This window comes from Stenella coeruleoalba (genome assembly GCF_951394435.1).
Source record: "Stenella coeruleoalba genome assembly, chromosome: 5".
NCBI lineage: Eukaryota > Metazoa > Chordata > Mammalia > Artiodactyla > Delphinidae > Stenella > Stenella coeruleoalba.
In genome coordinates, this window is record NC_137150.1 from 65586103 (window position 1) to 65603403 (window position 17301).

At 39.5% G+C, this 17301-nt stretch overlaps 1 protein-coding gene across 6 annotated transcripts in view; it reads left to right on the top strand.

The window, feature by feature from the left end:
• LPP (LIM domain containing preferred translocation partner in lipoma) overlaps window positions 1-17301 on the top strand; it is a 695014-nt gene that overhangs the window by 168648 nt on the left and 509065 nt on the right. For all 6 annotated transcript variants that reach the window (XM_079921711.1, XM_079921716.1, XM_079921713.1 and 3 more), the window contains one exon: window positions 13919-13982. The gene's annotated coding sequence lies outside the window, so the exon portion shown is untranslated. The remainder of the gene's footprint in view (window positions 1-13918; window positions 13983-17301) is intronic.

Genomic DNA, 17301 nt, shown 5'->3' on the forward strand with positions numbered 1-17301 from the left:
CTTTGATTCTTCTGCTGAACAGAATGGAAGGTAGTGGATTCTCTTGGAAGTGTGTACATGGCAGCTCTAATGAGTGGAAAAAGTATTGGCTTTGGAGTCAGAAGACCTGTGTTTACTTCCTAGCTCTGCTATTTTCTAGTTGTCAGACTCTAGACAAGTGACATATTATCTCTGAGCATAAATTTCTTCATTGGTTCAAATGGGACAATATCTACATCACAGGGTTCTCATATGTTAATAAAGGTGCGGTACTTATTTTAGGGACCAATCCTTAGGCTTTACAAACACTAAATGAATTCGTTTTCTCACACAGGTCTTGTGATTTTGCTGGTGAGAGACCACTAGCCATCTTCTGTCTTCATTTGGAGGTGGGGGAGGAGGGCACTGCGGGGATCGTGTGGTAAAATCCACTTTAATTCTAGCCGTGAGAAAAAGAGCAGGGAAAATGTGGTAAACAATTGCTTCTAAAAAGCTCGAACTAAAAGCACTTGATGGATTTGTGCTGGTTTCCCGGTAGACTCATCTCTGTACTGCCCGCATAGCACAATTAATAGTTACTACTCAAGAAAGAACAAATAAAAAAAGCGAGAGAGCAGGCATAAAAACATGCTTTCATCTTCCTGAAGACAGTCCCCTTTGTCAGGTCCGTGGAGCCATACCTGTGAATCATCCTGGGAAGGCGCAGTGTGGGTGACTAGAAGGAAGATCTTGTGGTTCATTTCTTACCCACTTCCTGGGCTGGCAAATGTCTAAGCTCATCTTTCTTACCTGCTGATGCCTTGTCAATATCCACTACCGTTCACCATGCATCTTCACCAACGAGGGCCTCTTTCTCACATCGTTACTCCAAACACATCAATGCATAGAGAGCCTGTTACTCTCCGGGCAGAAAAAGGTATAACGCAAAGCAGAATCAAGTTTGAGAGGGTAAGCGTGGGGCCATGGAAAAGCACATGGAGTAGGTATATAGGAATGTGAGTGTGAGCACAGAAACACTCAAGCCATGTTTGTTTTGTGAGGGTGTGAAATGAGTCACAGCCTTGCTGCAGACAGGCCAGCTGACCTTGGTTGCTTCACTCCTATGCTACTAGACAGAGTCCATGGATCAAGCTTTGCCACTTGCAGTCTTAAAGCTTAGTCATATTAGAAGAGAACTCTTGACTTTGAGGATGCATGCCCTACATGGGCATCTAATTCTCCTATAGATTGAACTTCGCAGGCAGGATTGAGGTGAAGGTCATGGATTATAGGGTCCGTTCCTGTGTTTGAGTCCAGCCGAAGCAGGAGTGATTCTGGGCGAGTCTACATGCCGAGTTTCAGTTCCATCTCCTGTGAAACAGGGATAGGACAGTGTCAGTACTGGCGGTAGCACATGGAGTAAGGTGCCTGGCACAGAATAAGCTCTCAATAAATGACTGGTATTGTGTTTGCTATTGTTATTGTTATTATGTCACCACAATCATTTTCCTTGATGCTGCCCTATAGGGATAGACTGTGGCTACAGGAAACATTAGTTGTGAAAGGGCTTTGTATTAGAAAGATGGAAACTATCTACCGAGTGAACAAAGTCATTAAAGAAAGCTTGGAATCACTTCTGCCATCTTCCTTTATGTTTGCGCTCATGGATCGTTCGGCCTCAAGTTTTGGATATCATCTTTTTTTGCTGCATCTCTGGGATATTTTCCCTTTTCTCGGTTCCACCTATTATTGCCCTAAGACACGTTCTCATTGCCTCCTGCCTGACTGGTGTTCCTGCCTCCAGACTCTCCTAGAACCTTTGTTCTCAAACTGTGGTTCCCCAAGCAACAGCATCACCGTCAAGCCTCTTAGCTTGCTAGACAGGCAGCATCTCAAGCACCTTCCAGACCTGCTGAACCCTGGGGCACATTCCCTACCGGGCTGCATGGCCTACATCCAATGCCACTTGCTACCACCTACCCCCTTTGCTCTGCTTGGCCAGTGTGTGTTTGTTCTGCCTCTGGAATATTTCCTGGTTTTGATTGTTCTCACTACCTCTTTTGTAAGAGGTGGTTAAGCAGGTGAGCGTGCGCTGTGGAAAAGCACTGGGATAGAGTAGTGACCCAGTCGAAGTCACCGTTCATAACCTTGACTATGGCAGTAGAGTCTGAAACTCGATACTTTTATGACTTCCCCTTGTGACCTTTCTGCATACTTGCTGAGTGCTTACTATACACCAGGCACTGCTTATAGTATACTCTAATGGATTAGGTAATTGGATTATCTCATTCTCTTGAAGTATTATTTATTGATACCTTTATCTTCCTCCTGTTTTAGGATGTCAGCTATCTAAAGGTGGGGACCTTGTCTGTTGGCACTGTATCCCCAGCCTGTGGAAGATTGCCTTACATAGGAGAGGCACTTGGGAAACGGTTATTTAGGGAATGAATGGGTCCCAGAAGATTGTCATTTGGAAACAAATCCACATGCAAGGAAAGAAGAGTCTCTTTCCTCCCTATTCCAGATATGTTCCAGGAGAAATTAACCTTAAGTTAGTCTTTATCTTTAGTCTAAGAGGTGGCGCAGGCATTGGAATCTGATTTAGGATTTGCTCTAGTGGCCTTGGGTACAGATGCAGGTCCTGAAAATCTGGGAGAGAGGTTCTTGGGTGGCACCTTAATGAGAACAAGTCTTTCTAAAGCCTTAAGTTTGGCGATTGGCCTGGTAGGAAATACAGGGCCTTCTGAGTTTTATGTTCTTTGTGCGCACGTTGTCGACGTGTGTATGTGAACCTTTGATTATTATGGACTCAGCCGGCAGTAACCATGGTGAGTAGACCTATCACACAGCATTTTTCTGAGTCAGTTTAAAATGCTGACAATTAAATATACCGTACTCTTTTAAGCGATCCATCAGTCTCCCTTGTTGTCATGGTGACTGGAGTATATTTAGAAATGTGACAAGTACACTGAGTTCAATTGCACTTTTGCCAAAACATAGTTTTGCAGCTAAAATTGAATTTCCTGATTGAAGATCCAAGTGCTGTTAAGGGGGCATGATCGTTTCTATACATTATTCTGGAAGCATAACTTACATCATTCTATTAAATCAGCAGTTGAAGTCTTATCAGGCTAGTAAGATATTGACACTAGAAGTGGTTATACTTAGAGTTAATGAAATAAAGTGAAAAAAAGACATCTTTTTTTTTCCCTTAAAAGTGAAATTTGGGCCTCATCGATATAACTAGTTTGATGATTAGTACCTTTAAATATTTATAAAAATTTGGAGGTAAGTGTGCCTTTGTCTGTTCCTCCAGATTATATTTTTTATTTAAAGAAACTTATCAAGACTTCCTTGGTAGTCCAGTGGTTAAGACTCCATGCGCTTCCGCTGCAGGGGGCATGGGTTCCATCCCTGGTCCAGGAACTGAGATCCTGCATGCCGTGCCATGCGGTCAAAAAAAAAAACAAAAAAAAAAGAAAAAAAGAAAGAAACGTATCAAGGACCTCCTCTCTCCTACTTATAATCCATTCTTAGCAATATTAGGGCATCTTTTTTCACTTTTGGTCTGACCATGATTGACAAGCATCCTTATTTTTCCCCAACCTCATTCCTTTTGTGTTTCAAATGAAGTGGAGTAAAGAGATAAAATGAACATGACTTTTTGCTCCAACAAAGGAAAAGTCAAAGTTTTGTCTAATCGGGAACTTGGTTTGAATCCTCACTCCCCTCTTGTCCTTTGTCCTGTCACCACAGTGCTGAGAATGATGCTGAGTATGAACTGCTTGCCGTTTGACCACAGAAAGTTTAGGCAATTATGCAGCGGCTGGCTCATTATTACAACCCTGATTTCATTCCTGGTCACAGACAGATTCTTGTTCTTTTTTTTTTTTTAAAAAAACCATAATGACATTTTATTTATTTATTTACTTATTTATATCTATCTATCTATTTATTTACTGGCCTCGTTGCGGCTTTCAGGATAGCAGTTCCCCGACCAAGGATTGAATCCGGGCCATGGCAGTGAAAGCCTGGAATCCTAACCACTAGGCCACCAGGGAACTCCCCAGATTCTTGTTCTTGAAGTGAGAAACAAGAGCTCCTGGATAATTTTGCTTCTATGTTTCCATGGAGCTGAATGCTTTGGTAACTGGGTTTGAGTTTTAAGCCCCTGATAATATGTATGTTAAACTGTTTTTATTTCTTTCATGTTCATGGCAAACAGTCTGTTTTGGTAAGGGACATCCTAGTTATAATAACAGTTGGTACGATTTACTGAGTTTTTACTATAGGCCAGGTGCTGTGTATACTAAGCTTTTCAGTGGATCATTTCACTGGAGCGACACAGTAATCTTGAGTGGGTCCTAATGCTTTTTTACATTAAAGAAACAAGTTTAGAGAGGTTTTGTATCTTGACCAAGAGCATCCCTTAAGTAGTAATGGAGTCTGGATTCTGGTCCGCGTGCTGTATTAACCAGAGGCTGCCCCACGGAAGGCACCCAGTGAATGTCTGTTGACTAACCAAAGGACTACTCCATGGTGAAGCCATACAGATGTTTCAGTGTTCCTAAATGCTCACTAACATTGCAGCTGCGTTAAGGTAAACAGGTAGCAGGATCTGAACACAGAACTGAGGCCACTCTGTATCTTCCCTAAAGGTTTAGAACCAAAGAAGATTAGTACGAGGTGGGAAGGGAGCAGACATAAATCCCATCTAGTCCAGTGGTTTGGTCTCAGGACCTATTTACACTCTTAAAAATGAGTTTTTGTTTATGTGAGTGATAGCTAATGCTATTCATTATCTTAGAAATTAAACAAAAATAAAACCAATATTTTAATAAAAATATTTGTATGAGAATAAGTACATTTTCCAAAATAAAGAAATTAGTGAAAAAAGTGGCAACTGGATTCTTACCTCTGCGTTGTATTTTTTTGCAACATGTATTTTGATTAAAATTTATGAAGAAAATCCAGAAAGGATTTACAGAAAGGATTGGAAAAGGAAGTAAAAAAGAGGTAATTGTGGATTTTCTTCTTTGATAATACACCAAAATTTGACAAGTGGTAGTTTCTTAAAGTTTAGTTGCAATGTGAAGTCTGAACTCATATCGATAAATCTTTTTCTTTTTATAATCCATTATATTAAAATCCACTGGTCTAATTTTTACTTTGAATTGATTTTCACCTTTGATTGTGTAACATCATTCACTGGTTATTTGGTTCACGGAGTTACGCATATCTTCCAAATGTTGACATGTTTTATTCTTTAGCATTTAAAAAAACAATTACATTCATTAATATCACCACTGATTTCATCAAAAAAGTATTTTAAGTATTAGGAAGATGTCAAGTGCATAATAGTAGATGCAAGGTTTTAAAAATTCTAATTTTCACTTTAACATTTGAGTTTTATCAACGACAATAAATCCTGTTAGTTGTTTTTCTTGAAATGATAGGTTCTTTTGGCTTATTTTTGAGAACATGTATGATATGACCAAGTCAGAATGACCACAGTTTGTCCGTCATTCTTTCAAATAAAAACGGTGTTTCACGCAAAGAGCTGTTAGTTCATCTCTCAATATAAACAATCACACATGTGTGTTTCTTGGAGGCAACCATTATAGTTTGGGATTCAGCAGAAGTGCTTTGTGAATACTTCCTACTATCTCACACAGAATATTAAAAAGATGTATCAGTCTTACGAAGAAGATGTGAAAACCTCAGGACCGAGATTTAATAAAATTAAGGATTTTTAATGCGTTAAGGACAGTCTTAAGTGAAACAGTCCCCCTGAACCCCCCCTTTACTGTGGGTGCTTGGTGGTGAAAAGTACAATGACTATCAGTACATCTGGTGCCGCTTCCTTAATTCATGTTAAAACTCCAGCCATTTTTACCCACTTATTGCTTTTGCACCATTGGTGTAAATTCCACGCAGTGAAAAAGATTCATAACGTCTTAGTATTATGAACTTACGCTTTCCTGAAAAGGTCTAGAGGACCTACGAGTTTATGGATCACACACTGAGAGTCACTGATCTAATCCAGTCTTTGCATTTTATGACAGAGGGGATCTGGAAAAGACCAACCCAAGACAGCCCCACCCGTTAGTGGTAGAACAGGGACAAGAACTCAGTTGTTAGTGCATTCCTCTTTCTTTTTTTCTTTTATTTTCCTGTTTCAGTTTCAGAAATTTCAAGGTAGATGTTCGTGACGTTCTTTTGTGAATATGGTGATGCCAAAGCATATAATTATTGAACATATTTAGGAAGATTTCTATATTTTTTGCATATTAAACCCTTTGCATATTTTCCCTTCTCTGTACTCACCACTTCACCACTGCTCTCTCTTCTGCTTTTCAATATTTCAGTAGTTACCACTGCTGCCTCTTTAAACAGCATGCTTTGTCTTTGCTGAGTGGAGAGAAGGTGAGGGAGCAGTTGACTGCTTATTCATTTTCTGGTTTAGAATTCCAGCTTTGTGGGGAGAAAAGAATCAGTGAGTTTGGGCTGAAGCAACGACTTCCTTCTTCACCTAGATTAGTTAAAAGTCACAGGAAAGGAAATTGTACACACAACCATTATCTTTCATATCACGACAAGTCATCTCACCGGCCAGCCACCCTCGACCTTCAATTCTCTATTAAAGCTTGTTTTCTCTCTCCCCCTCTCTCCCTCTCTTCCTCTCTCCCTCTCTCCCTCTCTCTCTCTCCCTCTCTCTCCCCCTCTTTCCCTCTCTCTCTCTTTCCTTCTCCACTTCCCTGAAGGAGGGAGGTTGTCCAATAAAAATTACTCTTAATTTTGCTTTTGCTTATGTTAATGTTTCATGTGATGTCTTCTTCAATAAAAATTGGTCAGATTTTGAAATTGTAATGAAGGATGCTGAGAGAGGCAGTAGAACCAGACCTAGGCATTGCATTTTCTCTTTAATACCTTCCTCCTGTTTTAGAGTAGTTTTGAGGGAGGTTGGGGGTTGAAAGCAGTTGCAGTGTATGAAAATGAGTATGTCTGGCAAGCCGTAAAAGTAGGTTTGCAGACCCTCAAATGCATTGTTCTCTCATTTTCAAATAAGTTGGATGTTCTTTTGCAAGATGTCATTTTTTCCTATTTCTCATCCAACAATGATTGCTTTCCCTTACCTGTGAACTTTGTGAGCTAAACTTTGTTTTCTAACTTTGTGATTCTTCCCCCATGTCTGTTTTCATTACCCCAAAATGTGATCAGATTTGGCCTTTGGTCACCCCTGTGAATCAACTCTTCCCTAAACCTAGGCCTTTGGTAACTTCCTTTTCTTTCCACAAAACTGATGTTTCCGGTCCTTAGTTACTTGCAAACCATTAAGTCTTTTTTCTTTCTTTTTTAGACTTGTAGCTATGGTTTTTCCCAGCCATTTATTAGGCTCAGAAATTGCCTAGCAATAGTTCTAACTCTTCACAGTGTTTTCCGCTGTCTTGTCAGAACTTCTGGAGCTTGGGTCTGTCCTATGCTTGGTGTATCCTAGGAGCTCCATGGGTGTGTTGAGTGGATGTTATTTTTATCTCTTCTTCAAAGGACATTCTTCAGATTTTTTTATTTTTTATTTTTTTTTGCGGTACGCGGGCCTCTCACTGTTGTGGCCTCTCCCGTTGTGGAGCACAGGCTCAGTGGCCATGGCTCACGGGCCTAGCCACTCCGCAGCATGTGGGAACTTCCCGGACCGGGGCACGAACCCGTGTCCCCTGCATCGGCAGGTGGACTCTCAACCACTGCACCACCAGGGAAGCCCTGAGCTGTTGTTTATGTCTCAGTATTGGCCAGCTAAATCTCTGAAACACAGAGCTGCACTGGCCCGCCTTCTCATGTCGAGTCCCTCCCACCAAATGTCATGCATTCCTTTCCTGGCAGATGGCCACTTAGCCTCTACTTGAACACTTGTAATTCTTTGGGGGCAATTGGTTCTGCTGCTGGACAGTTTCATGTTTCATGTTCTCCTTTGCATTGCTCTGAAACTGGATTTTCTATCATTTCAACCCTAATAGTTCCAGCATTGTAGATTATTCAGGAGTATAATATGACTTATACAGGACACATCCTCAGATACCTCAAGATAGCTTTGATTCCCCAACCATCTTCATTCCTCCTTCAGTCTTCTTCTTGCTACTTATGTCCCAGGATGCTCATATTCTTTACGCCTTCCCTATTTCATACCACTTTCTAGAGTTCCATCTTGCCATCCAACTCTAAATGCCCCTTTCAAACTGACTTCTTCTCTTTGTTATTATACTGAGAACAGTATGAGTTTGGGGGCCTAAAAGCTGGGATATGAATTTTAGTACCATAACTTACTAGGTGTGTGAACTTGATCAGATGACTTACTCTTTCTAAGCATTCCTTTACTCAGATGCAAGAGGGAAATATAATGACTTATAAGCATATTTTTAAGGATTAAAATATGTGAAGGGCTTAGCTCAGTTGTAGAAACATAGCATGTAATAGATATTACTTTTGACTTGATCAATTTTTAAAAAAATCTTTAATTTTTTTATTGAAGTAGAGTTGATTTACAATATCGTATTAGTTTCAGGTGTATAGCCAGTGATTCAGTTTTATATATATATATATAGTTTTATATATTTATATATATATGTGTGTGTGTGTGTGTGTACACACACACACACACACACACACACACACACACATACCGTTCTGTCTTTGATTTTTTTTTCCCCCACATATGACCTGGTTTTTAGTATTCATTATTTCAAGAATCTCTCCTTCCTCTTTCCATTGTTCCTTGTTTGGATTTTATTTATACCTATAATTTTAAAAGAAATTTTCATTATCTCTAGATTATTTTCCCTCTCTATTTTTAAATTTTATATCATTTAACATGGTTTTCTTGACAAGTATTGTTTTCCTCTGCATGAATTTTCTCAACTCCTGCCTACATTTCTGTTCATATGTTCAGCCTTTATTATTCTTCTTGTGAAGAACATTTCTTCACCCATCTACTGGGTTAATGATGGCTGGGCCACTGCAGGTTACTTAACTTTTCATTGAATCACTTACTTAGTAGCTTTTAGAATCATTTAGTTGAACAATATGCTTTTTAAATTAACTGTTCAGTTAATTTCAATTCAACCGACATTTACTAAGTACTTGTTATATGACATGTATTGATCTAAATGCTATAGGAATTACATAGAACACTTTTATCATTTGTTCATGCAGCCATTCAGTAAACATTTTCTTGAGTACCTGCTAAGGACCAGATTCTGGATTTGAGGTTTGGTTTCAAGAAATTGAATTGGACAAGATTTCTCCTTCAATACATAGAATCAAGGAAAAGTTATAATACAGTGTGGTAATTTTAGTGATCTAGATATGAAACTAGGCATTATGGTCATCTTTGGAGAGACTGCTTCACCAAACCCCTTTGGGTCAGGAAAAGCTTCATAGCAGGAGATACGCTTAAAGGCTGAGTAGGGGCTTAGAGTCCACTGGAAAGATAAGACCCATATACTAGGGGTTAGTTATGTTTGGTTATAAAGCCAACTTCTGAGTTCTATGTGTTATCATTGACTTCCCCACCCCTGCTGCCCAGAATTGCATACATGCAACATTTGCCTTTTTTCTGGTTAGTTTAGGGGCCTTAGAACTAGTGTTTGGGACCTAATTACTGCATGAATGCGTATTTCTGTATTCCAAAGTAGGAATAATAACATAAATACATAAAAATAATCTCATGATGGTAGGACACATTACAAAGTCTTTCCCCATCCATCATCTCATCTCACCTGTTCTTATAGAACAGGTTAGTGCCTGTGGGTTTCCTTAGTGAGTATCTTAAGCATTGTTACAGATAGATATTAGCACAAGAATTAGCACTGAATAATTATGTATGGAGGATTTACAAATAATTTTTTCTCTATGTCAAAGTGATCATACTGTATTGTCTGATTTTATTTAGATCGCAGACCAGCTCTGCCCATAACCAGGTATCTAAGGAAGAGTCCCTTCTCTACTCTGTGCCTCACGTTTGCCACTTGTCAAATAGGAATATTGCTACTATTGTAGCAATATTGTAATACTAACAGTAATACCAATTTCACCTCATTGGCTTGAGGTGAAGAAAAAAATCATTAACCCATGTGAAAACACAATATATATAACTGATCACAGTTGAAAATACAAAATGTATCTTTTGAGTGACCAGATTGTTGGCTACTTTGTCAAGGTCAATTCAGCTTAATTAAATAATTTTCACTTGTTTCTTAAACTTTCTGAGGTAGCTTTGTGTTACTTTCTTCTGTTTACCCAATAGTGACTGCTGGCAAGTGCTATATGTTCAGTAAACACTTGTAGATTGCATTTTTTAAAGTACCGATCTTCTGAAGTCCAGTGCTGGAAATTTGTGAGCTACTTATATTTCTGCTTAGCATTCCTAAAGCCTCTGATTTAATTTCTAGATTATAAGTTCCATTGATAGAACCCTTATAAATATCACATGAAGAAGATGAGCATTACCTTTAGGCCATGCAATTTACTTTTTAAAAATATGATTAATTTCAACACAATCAGCCAGGATGTCAGAAGATCTCAGTGCCTTTGATAGATGCTGACAGGTGAGGAAATTAAAATCAGGGAGGGAAGCAATTAAGTACTGGCAAACATTACTTTAATGAGACAACCAAATTGTTCATAAGCCATGGAGTACGTTGTATTCTTGATAAATGTCTTAGGGTATCAGGTGAGCGTGCATTTAAAAATGTTCTTCATACGGGATTTGATGATGGGAATGAAGGACATTCCATGTCTGTCATCTAAAGCCTTTGGCCTAATCTCACATTTCAGTTGCTTTTGGGGTCAGACTTCCTAATAATCATGTTTAAGATTATGACATTGTTTAAGTTATAAGTAATCCTCTCACCACCACCTTTACCAATCCATAAAACTTAACAAAATGCACAAAGTCTAGACAAAATAATTCTTGGCCTTTTCACAGTGGTTTAGGGACAACCATGGTCAAGACTCATGGAAAGAGAAGTAGAAAAATGTATATTTAATACAACTTCTGATTTAAAAGACTTGGGAATTGTAGTGCTAAAACCAGAACCCAGGTCCTCAATCCCCATTCCAGTGTTCTTTTTAAGATAACCCCCCTTGTTCAGAAAGAAAATCTGGGACCACAAGACTGAAGACTTACTTGTTTATTGGCTTAGAGGAAGTTTTTACAAAGCTCTGTCAACTGCTCATTTGTACTATAGCACTTGTAAAGTATCAAGTATTAAGGGGCATCTATACATTGACCTTAATGATTCTCATGCCATTTGGTTGGAATTTTTGTTCCTAATGTCAGGATCATCATCTAGAGTTATGTTGCCTAAAAAATGTTCTGGGGTGCAGTGGTCAATCCAGAGGTTACCATGGTTTGTGAAAAACCTGTCGAAATAGGTCTCTCTGCTCTCTTCATTTCTCATGTCCTCCCATTCCTCTCTTCTTTTTTCCTTATTCCCCATCATTTTTCTTCCCTCCCTCCCTCCCTCCCTCCCTCCCTCCTTCCCTCCTTCCCTCCCTTCCTCCCTCCCTCCCTCCCACCCTCCCTCCTCTCTCTCTCTCTCTCTCTCTCTCTCTCTCTCTCTCTCTCTCTCTCTCTTCATTTGGCTCCATTGTTCTCTCCTATTTTCCCCCAAATACAGTAGAAATGATGAATTATTTTATACTAGTCCCAGCTAGGTTTGATGAGTCTTGCTTTTGCACTGATTCGAATTAATAAGTTGAAATTTTGTAAGTTAGAGGTTGATCATCCTGATTTCTTTATTTTTGGTTGAAATTGCTTCTGGAGATGAGAACAGTTTTCTTGGGAGAGGATGGGTGATTTGATAGAGGATGCAGACCTGCCAGGTTCTGGGCCAGCAGTCATAAAATCTACAGAGGCAGCCAAAGATAACTGACTTTATTACCAAGACGCTAGAGTGGGATTTGTTATTTGTCCCAGATGTCTTTATGGGTCTAGTGGAGAACTCCACTGCATTGGGAAATACTCGAGTTACTGAGGACACGTGCCACTCAAACCGTGTGAGAAGAGGACGGTGAACTTGTTAGATAGAAGGTTTCAGCTTTTCTGCGGTGTGAGATGAAACTTAGTGATGGAGACCCCTTTACGAAAATTCAGTGGTACAGCCTTCTGTTGTTTCTGTGGCTTGTGTTTCAATAGCTTGCTCAAGGATGTCGCATCTCTGAAACTTCACTGGGGAGAGCTGAGAAAGTGTTCATGGTAACCCTGCATCGAACCGTCTTTTGCCTCAGCTTAGTAATGTGTCACCTTCTGGTTAGACCACAGATGTGAAGTCTCTCTCCTTTCACTTGCCAGTGAAGCAGGACTCAATACTAAATGTGCTTTGGTGCCTTGACAATGGACTTTTATTGGGTATATACTCATTTTACCTTTCCCTCCAAATAGAGCGCCCCCAAATGGAAGCCTACATCGTGTAGTAGAAGAGTCCTTACTTGTTTGGGGATCAAGATACAAGGTTAAACTTTTATCTGTTCCATGTTAACCACGTGATTTTTGAAGTTTGGTTTCCTGATTGGTGGAATTGGGGTAGTAAGGTTTCATTGGGGTTATGTCGAGGATGATTTGAGAAAACATGGTCATGAAATATTTTTCAAACTATAAAGCATAATGCTAAAGATGATTAATGTTTTGATATTGGTGGCATATGATAAGAGTTTCTTGCAGAGTATCCTATCAACCATGCTCTATTCATATCATCTGATTTGAGCCCTGTATGAAAATGGGATATATTCATAAAACTTCTCAGAGGTCTTTACTTCTCAGTAAATCTATCCTTATGTTAAAACAAATCCCCTTGTTCTTGCACTCCTGTTGGAAGCTCCATCTCTCTGAACCTAAAGCACGATACAGGCACAAACTTTAGAATGATCTGTGATAAACCTTCAGGCCATTCACCTAAAGCAGTGTTTTTTGCTTTTTGGGGTTGAGGGGACACGTGATTCTTAACTTTTGAGGTTTTGTCATTTGGAACAAAAGTTCTTTGTGCTGCTGTTAGGTGAGACCATGTTAAGATTGATCTAGATAAATATTGTGGTATTTTAAAACTAGGGTCACAAATCAAGCAAATACCCAACCCAGAGATATCCTCTAGCCTTGTGTGCTTAGAGCATCATTCTTTGATCATATAAGTGTGGGCTCATAGGAAGAAATGTTACCGTTTTTTATACCACCGCTGTCCATGCCTATAAATATGAAATAATGTAGGAGAATTTTCCACAAAAAGTTTAACTCATCTTTGGCTATGAAGTAGGTATTATGTGCCACATTTACGTGTAAGGAAATTGACATTTGGGGCTTAAGTAACTTGCCTAAGACCATTGGTAAGAGGAAGACAGGTCTGACTGGCTCTAAATCCCATGTGTTTTTGCTACTTCTTCACATCAATCAAATAGCTGGTTTTATTTCATTATTCCCTCTTCCACTAAGTCTAGTGGATCTAGTCAGTGAGTTGTCTGTCCTTGTGTTTTCCCACCTAATATCCTAGGTATAAAGGAAAGACCACTGGACGAACAGGCAGAGCTCAGAGGGTTCAGACTCTCACTCTGCCATGTACTGTACTATGTAGTCTTGGACAATTTACCTACTTTTTCTGAACTTCAGTTTTCACATCTGTAAAATCAAGACAGTAATACCCATTTCCCATGACATTTGTGAAGTTAATCGAGAGATGTTAGTTCCCTTCTCATCCTCCTTTTCACTCTGTGAGCTTCTGTTTCCTCACCTAAGAAGTGGGTAGAATAATCTCTTCCTGCTTCTTCACCAGGTTGTCATGGGGTGAAATGAGATAATGAATGTGGAAGTGTTTTGCAAACAAGAAACTGTGGTATAGATAGAAGAGTTTATGATTGTTAATGAATAAATAAGAGCTTGGAACCTAAGAGTAACCTTTACCTGTTTCATTTACAGACACTAGCATTGCAGTTTGCTGAACCTTGTGTCCACTGATCATTCCAAGAGCTAGCTGTCCAAGGTAAGAGAAGCTTGGCATCATCAAGTTTATGAAATGCTGGTAGGCATCTTAGCCAGTAAAGTTTAAGGTAGATTTCACTCCCAACAGAAGAAATAGTAAGGTATTTCATGAGGATCAAAACCTGAAAAATGGCCAAGACAGTGAACTTTGCCCGTTTTATGTCTTCTTGATTTGATTTCTCTTTCAATTCCTAGCTTTTTAAGGTTCAAATCAAAAGCACAAAAGTCTGGGCACCTTGGAAGTATTTAAGTGTCCACAGTATGCCATGTCCTAGGATGGCCTTTTTTTTTTTTTTTTAAATTAATTATTGGAGTATAGTTGCTTTACAATGTTGTGTTAGTTTCAGCTGTGCAGCAAGGTGAATCAGCTATACATATACATATATCCTCTCTTTTTTGGATTTCCTTCCCATTTAGGTCACCGCAGAGCATTGGGTAGAGTTCCCTGTGCTATACAGTAGGTTCTCATTAGTTATCTATTTTATATATAGTGTCAATAGTGTATATATGTCAATCCCAATCTTCCAATTGGGATTGGGATTGACATATGTACACTATTGATACTATGTATAATAGTATCATAGTCTTCCCTCCCTGCCCCCCCGCTCCCCCTTGGTATCCATATGTTTGTTCTCTACCTAGGATGTTCTTATCTAGTGCCTTCTTGTATCCCCAGTGAGTATATAGCAGGAGGGCTTTCTCTCCAGTTTCCTGGCTGTCGATTGAGTGCATTTTTCACTACACTATGCTACCAGTGTTACCTGGCTCTGAAGGGGCCAAACTTTACTCGTTGGGTCTGTCACTGCCTCTTAACTGCCCAAAACACATCTCAAAAGGACATAATCTAAGGCTACAACAAAAAAAATCTTAAGAATACAGGACATGAGTTAGAGTCTTTCGAAACCCAGGGCCTATAGTGTCTTCATTCCACTCTCCTGGGGAACCAGTGTGAAGGAGTTGGGACTTTGGCAGAAGAATACATTCTTCTTGAGTTTGTCAAGAAAACAGTGACCAGTTTAACAAAGACCCAGAATAGCCAAGGCAATCTTGAGAAAGAAAAACGGATCTGGAGGAATCAGGCTCCCTGACTTCAGACTATACTACAAAGGTACAGTAATCAAGACAGTATGGTACTGGCACAAAAACAAATATAGATCAATGGAACAGGGTAGAAAGCCCAAATATAAACCCATGCACATATGGTCACCTTATTTTTGATAAAAGAGACAAGAATATACAATGGAGAAAAGACAGCCTCTTCAATAAGTGGTGCTGGGAAAACTGGACAGCTACATGTAAAAGAATGAAATTAGAACACTCCCTAACACCATACACAAAAATAAACTCCAAATGGATTAAAGACCTAAATGTAAGGCCAGACACTATAAAACTCTTAGAGGAAAACATAGGCAGAACACTCTATGACATACATCACAGCAAGATCCTTTTTGACCCACCTCCTAGAGAAATGGAAATAAAAACAAAAATAAACAAATGGGACCTGATGAAACTTAAAAGCTTTTGCACAGCAAAGGAAACCATAAACAAGCAAAAAGACAACTCTCAAAATGGGAGAAAATATTTGCAAATGAAACAACTGACAAAAGATTAATCTCCAAAATTTACAAGCAGCTCATGCAGCTCAATATTAGAAAAACAAACAACCCAATCCAAAAATAGGCAGAAGACCTAAAAAGGCATTTCTCCACAGAAGATATACAGATTGCCAACAAACACATGAAAGGATGCTCAAAATCACTAATTATTAGAGAAATCAAAACTACAGTGCGGTATCACCTCACACCAGTCAGAAAGGCCATCATCAAAAAATCTACAAACAATAAATGCTGGAGAGGGTATGAAGAAAAGGGGACCCTCTTGCACTGTTGGTGGGAATGTAGATTGATACAGCCACTATGGAGACCAGTATGGAGGTTCCTCAAAAAACTAAAAATAGAACTACCGTACAACCCAGCAATCCCATCACTGGGCGTGTACCCTGAGAAAACCGTAATTCAAAAAGAGTCATGCACCACATTGTTCATTGCAGCTCTATTTCCAATAGCCAGGACATGGAAGCAACCTAAATGTCCATTGACAGATGAATGGATAAAGAAGATGTGGCACATATATACAATGGAATATTACTCAGCCATAAAAAGAAACGAAATTGAGTTCTTTGTAGTGAGGTGGATGGACCTAGAGTCTGTCATACAGAGTGAAGTAAGTCAGAAAGAGAAAAACAAATACTGTATGCTAACACATACATATGGAATCAAAAAAAACAAAAGGTTCTGAAAAACCTAAGTGCAGGACGGGAATAAAGATGTAGATGTAGAGAATGGACTTAAGGACACAGGGATGGGGAAGGGTAAGCTGGGACAAAGTGAGAGGGTGGCATGGACACATATACACTACCAAAGGTAAAATAGATAGCTAGTGGGAAGCAGCCGCATAGCACAGGGAGATCAGCTCGGTGCTTTGTGACCACCTAGAGGGGTGGGAGGGAGATGCAAGAGGGAGGAGATATGGGGATATATGTATATGTATAGCTGATTCACTTTGTTATAAAGCAGAAACTAACACACCATTGTAAAGCAATTATACTCCAATAAATATGTTAAAAAAAAACGGAGACAAGTTTAAAAAAACAAATAAGGAAGCATAAAATTTATTTTATGTGTTTAAGGAAGCATAAAAAGTTTTAAAATTTGGAAAATGTGAGTTTTCCTCTGCAGATAACCATCTGATATCTGTACTTCCCAGCTAGCTCCTTTATGCTCTCTCTAATCTTCTAGAAGTCTTAGCCAAAAAGAGGTGAAGTAGTCACTATGGTGATCCTAACTGCAGGCCCTATAGAATAGCAACTTTGTGGAAGATTTGATATCAGCATTTCAAGTACTGTAAACATTTGTACTGATGAATATTTTGATTATCCCTTAGGTATGTTCTTTCCATGATCTTTTTTTTTTTAATATTTATTTATTTATTTAGGCTGTGCCAGGTCTTAGTTGCGGTACGTGGGATCTCTTAGTTGCCGCATGCGGGCTTCTTAGTTGCGGCATGCATGTGGGATCTAGTTCCCTGACCAGGGCTCGAACCTAAGCCCCCTGCGTTGGGAGTTTGGAGTCGTAGCCACTGAACCACCAGGGAAGTCCCTCTTTCCATGATCTTAAACATAATTTTTTTTTTTTTTTGCGGTACGCGGGCCTCTCACTGTGTGGCCTCTCCCGCTGCGGAGCACAGGCTCCGGACGCACAGGCTCAGCGGCCGCGGCTCACGGGCCCAGCTGCCCCGCGGCACGTGGGATCCTCCCGGAC